Source organism: Muntiacus reevesi, chromosome X (genome assembly GCF_963930625.1).
Source record: "Muntiacus reevesi chromosome X, mMunRee1.1, whole genome shotgun sequence".
NCBI classification, from domain to species: domain Eukaryota; kingdom Metazoa; phylum Chordata; class Mammalia; order Artiodactyla; family Cervidae; genus Muntiacus; species Muntiacus reevesi.
The window spans coordinates 146,165,905-146,171,089 of record NC_089271.1 but is presented as its reverse complement, the minus strand read 5'-3'; the positions used below and the strand labels follow the sequence as shown (position 1 = coordinate 146,171,089).

Genomic DNA, 5,185 nt, shown 5'->3' with positions numbered 1-5,185 from the left:
ATTTCAATATTCTAATCAGTAATAAATATTAAGCATATAGTTTTTAAACCCACATTATACTTAATTAAATTTTAACATAAAAAGGCAGTGATATACATGTCTAAGTTATATTTAAATTTATTTTAACTATTTCTTAATTCTTGAAGTACTTTTAAACAATTTTTAGCACATCTGAAAAATAAAATGTGGTCCATAGTATAGCATAAAGTCATTTTCTTTAACACTGAAATATACAGCTTTGCTGTCTATTATATATAAATATAATAGATACCTATATTTCATACATGCAAGTTTACAGTCATAGTAATTTTATAGTCATAGTAAAATAAAACAGAGGGTCCCTGGACTGTGATTAATTAGAAATTGAATTTTAATAACGACATTCCTGTTTTATGAAGTATAATTTGCTTATCTATCAACTTCTCTCTTAGCAATAGCCTTGCTCTTACCATTTTCTCTCAGAGTTCCCAACACTGAAACTGTATTTCTTTACACAAAACCAAATTGAGTTGCTCTGTGTTTTAAGACACCATGAATTCATACAGATGGAGCAGTAATTCACACACCCCTCCAAATCAACCCTTCCCCAACAACTGTGCACACACAAGGGGTCCTTATAGCAGTAAACAATTCCAACATTTTAGGGAGAAAACAATGTTGCATTTCATTGTTGTATTTCATTGACACATATCAGACTCTGAAACTTTTATGAAGTATAGTATCTACTTTTGAAAGAGAAATCCAAACATCACTGCCAACACAGACTTTCAGGGTGACATCATATACTTATTTATGCAAAGGTCCTAGCTGACAAGCCCCCTGACTGAAGACTTTACACATCAGAGGCGACAGAACATCAACTTTACATACATATACGTCAGAACGCTTCCCTTGAAGACTACTTACTCTGTTAGGACACCACCATCGCTGGTATTCCAAGGACCACAGAAGCCTGACTTTTATGCACAGCTCACCTGTGCAGCTGTAGTTATAGCAACCGAATTCCCAACTTGACCCAGCCACGAGCTCCCTCTCTAGAGAACCACACTGCTCTGTGCATTGGGTATCACACTGCTTCATGGAAGAAACATGGATTCCTTGATGAACACGGAACCAGAGAGAAGGATGTACCAGCAGGTCCCAATATCATCAGGATAGTACAAAACTTCATTGGCTTCATGTCTTTCGTATCTCAGAGTTTCACACATCAACCTAAGCTGATGCTCTCTCAGGTTGGACAAGGCTTCCATCCCGTGTAAGTAGGAATACACTATTTCCAGATTCTGGGGGGTCCTTTCGGCGGGGTTCTTCATCACCGCCTGGCGGAAGCTGTTATCCACGTAGGACGCCATCTCCCCCCGCGGCCCGGGCGGGGCCGCTCCGCGCCCTCGGCCGCCTCCTCCCGGCCCAGCGCCGCCGCCGCCGCCGCCTCCGCCCTGAGCGCTCCGCCTCGGGCCAACCAGCCAAACCGCGGCGGCGGCCGGGCGGCGGGGCCCGGGGCGCGCGGCGGGGCGGGGGGCGTGAGGCCCGAGGGTCCCCGAGGCGCCCGGCAGCCGGGAGCTCTCGCTTCCTCCGCGCCGCGCGGTCGGGAAGGCTCCCTCCGGGCCCTGGTTCGACACGCCTCCCCGACTCCTCTCGGGGACGGCGGCGGCTCCTCCCGGCCCTCTTGGGCCTGAGTTATTTTTAGGGAGTTCGAGCCGCGGTGAGGGGGGAGGCTGGGGCGCGCGGGCCTCCTGCTCCTCCGGGCGCAGGGCCGCCCCCTCCTCTCGGGGTCTCCGGAAAGCACTCCGGCACCGCGGCCGCCGTCTGAGGACTGGCTCAGGTCTGGGCGCTCCGGAGCTGAATCGCCTCGGTCTCCGTCTCCGCCGCGCCGGAGCTCAGTCTACTGCGCTCCGCCGAGCCCCCCGCCTGCTGCTGCATCCCCTCGGGCCGCCCCGCCGCCGCCCCGGCCGCCACCGTGCGCTCCGCCGCCGCCGCCTCCCCCCATCGGCGCGCGCGGAGCGGCCAGAGCGGCCCCGGCTGCGCCCTCGGTCGCCTGACTCTCGGCAACTTTGTTCCCGGTCTGAGGGCGCGGAGGGAAGGAGCCGCGGGCAGCCGGGTCCGGACTCCCGGCGGCGGGCGTCGTGCACTGCCCTGTAACTAACGCTTTTCAAGTGAAGATATGGAATGGTGGTTGATAGCTGCTGGTGCTGGGTTGATTTTTCCTAAAATCCCAAACTCATCGGAGACCTAAAAAAAGTTTGTTGTTTGGTTTTTTGTTCTGTTTGCATCACAGCTGCTCTGTTGTGAGTCTTGTTCATCAATAAAAAAAGTTCCTTGGCTTTTTTCCTGCTCAACAAGAATGAAACTTCGTAATAATAATAATAATAATAATAATAATAAAACAAAAAACGAAGAGAGAACCGAAAGGGGAGGGGTGGGGGCCCCTCCCGGCACTCAAGTTCGAGTCCAAGTGCTCGACACAGCCTGCAGTCTGCTTGTGGCCGATGTTACCCCCCACACTCCTGTGCCCCCCTGCCCCTAAGCAGGGGCGCCCTCCAACACCCCCAGAACGGCCTTCCCTTCCTCCTCCTCACTGGCGCCCTCTTGCCTCAGTCGTCAGAGATGGAGAGGCGGCTGAAGATGGGCAGGCGGCGACCCGGGTCAAGGACGGGGGACTCAGAGCCGTTGAGGTTGCCCGAGCTCAGGGAGCTGCTCAAGTAGCTGTCGCGGTCCGACAGCGAGTCTGGGGGGCTGGGGGGCGCGTCGAACACCAGCGACTCGACAGGCGGCGTAGCAGCTGGAAGCTGAAGGGCGGCGAGGGCGGCGCGGCGGCGCTGGCAGGGAGGGGCGCCCTGGGCGGCGCCGGGGGCTGCGCGGGGGGCACCAGGCCCTGCTGCTGACGCTGCTGGCTGCGATAGGAGGCGGCGGCAGCCACGGCGGCGAAGTTGTGGGTCTGGATGGCGAGCGGTGTGATGAGGCTGCTGAGCTCCGGGCCGAAGGCGAAGGCGTGGTTGGCGCAGGAGGCCGACGAGCAGGTTGCGCAGGGAGCGCCGGGGGCGAGCAGGTCCTCGGCGCCCCCGGTGCCGAACAGCAGCGCAGGCGCAGCACGTCGGGGCGCCGGAGGGCGTGGAGGCTGCCGAGGCCGAGGAGCAGGACTAAGCGGACGACGAGCAAGACGAGGCTGAGGAGCAGGAGGGCGGCGGCGGCGTGCGCGACGTGGGGCTGTCTAGGAGCAGGGGCGACTCTAGGCCCCCAGGAGGCTGGTGGTGGCCCGACGGGAAGCCCGAGAAGCTGAGGCTATGGTGCAGCTTGGGCCGCGGTTCCCGTGGGAAGCCTAGGTGCAGCGTGTCGCGGGCGCCGAAGGCGCGCAAGTCCCCGGAGGCGCCCCCGGACGCGCGGGTCGCCGCTCATCAGCGTTGTGGATGAAGTGGCAGCGCGGCCCATAGGGGCAGAAGCCGACGGTGTGGAAGGTGCGGCACAGCTCGGTCTTGTACTTGGGGTGTCGCGTCAGGCTGCGCAGCTCGTGGAAGCCTTGCGCGAACTGGCACTTCTCGCGTACTTGCAGTTGCCACTCTCCTCGAAGGGTCGGCACAGCTCAGTTTTGTAGCGCGTCGAATTGATCTGGGAGCCGCCGCCCCCCTTCTGCTGTTGCTGCAGGTGCAGGAGGTGCTGGCTGCGCTCCCCATTCTCGCTGAACGAGCGGTCCCGGAATTTGTTCTCCTTGTTCAGCAGGGCGGTGCCGCCGCCCCCCGACGGCTCCTTGAGGGTGCCGTAGGAGGCCGAGCCGCCGGGCGTCGCGCTACCGTTAGCCGCGCCCGGGAACTTGGGCGAGCAACTGCCGGGGCTAGGCGCGGGGTGGGTGACAGCCTGCAGTTGCTGGCCAAGTGCCGTCGGAGGAAGCCCGGCGTGAAGCCTGAGCTGGGGGTGGTGGCCACGGGTGTCCACACTGCCTTCTTGTCCAGCATGTTGTTCAGACTGAGGTTGGCCAGGGATTTCTCCGTCTTGCACAAGAAGTCAATATCGTAGAAGGCGGACAGAAGTGTGGTCGACATGTTTCTGGATCCTCTAATGGTCCGAGCTGCAGACTGGCAGATCTGGAGGAGCCCTCGGGGCGGCGCGGCCGGCCGAGCCACGACGAGTAAGGGGCGAGGGGCGAGGGAGGGACCGAAAGTTTGCTGGGGGGCGAGAAAAGAGGGAGCGTGGGCAGCAGCGTGAACTGGTTTGAGGGTGCCCGGGAGTGCGAAGTTGGGGGGAAAGAAGAGTGAAGCTAGAGAGCTCCTCCGCGCCCCGGGATGCCCGCCCCCCCGCCCCCCCCCCCCCCCCCCCCCCGCCCCGCGGAGCCGACAGAAGCTCGTGGACTGGTGGAACTCCAACCTCTCCTTTTAAGTCTTTAATAGACAGTTAATCTGTGCTTTGCAAAACTGCTTATTCTTCAAGCAAATTCGTAGGCAGGCCTTTTAAACAAGCATAGGTCAGATATATCACTGAATTAGGTTAAGAAATTTTCATCAAACTGGTAGGAGAAGCAAATCTTCCCTCTTGCTGGCAGCCACAATGGATCCTAAGGCTGTCTGCAGCAGAATCAGCAGAGTGACAAGACAGTCTTACAGTGATACTCACCCTTGAAGGGAGAGGGGATTTTGACTGTGCTATATGCTGGTATTTAGGAATGAACAGTGAAAGAGGAACTGTTAGCTGCTTAATTAAGTGAGTTATGAAGTACTGGCTTTGGAAAAACCTGGTTTTCATAAAATACAATGAAAGCCTAACACCAAGGGTTGCTTACGTTGCCCCTTGAAATAACACAGTTCCGTTGAGAACAATCCCTTGGGGGCATGAAGGTCAAATAAGAAAAAGTAAGCAACTCAGGGCAAACGGTGACGCCTTTAGAGCAAAAAGAGGACGGCCCTCCATTACCAAATACCATTTTACCAGGGTCTTTGAGACATGTGTTGTTCTTACCCCAGTTCTGGCACCTTATCACTTTGATGAGAATAACGGAAGGATTGGTTCCTCAGTCAATTGGTGTATATGATTATAATGGTTAGGGTCTCTGTCTGGAATATTACTGATTTTGATCTATGTTCTGCAGATATTCAGAAGCCATGCCCCTCAAGTTACTCATGACCTAAAATAATTTGGTATATTATACTTCTGCAAGTCTGGCTACCAGACAACACGCCTCCCCAGACTGGTTTTCAGG

At 56.1% G+C, this 5,185-nt stretch overlaps 1 pseudogene; it reads right to left on the bottom strand.

The window, feature by feature from the left end:
* Positions 1-2,063: 2,063 nt before the first annotated feature.
* LOC136153267 (mRNA decay activator protein ZFP36L2 pseudogene) lies at positions 2,064-4,202 on the bottom strand (annotated as a pseudogene).
* Positions 4,203-5,185: the final 983 nt, after the last annotated feature.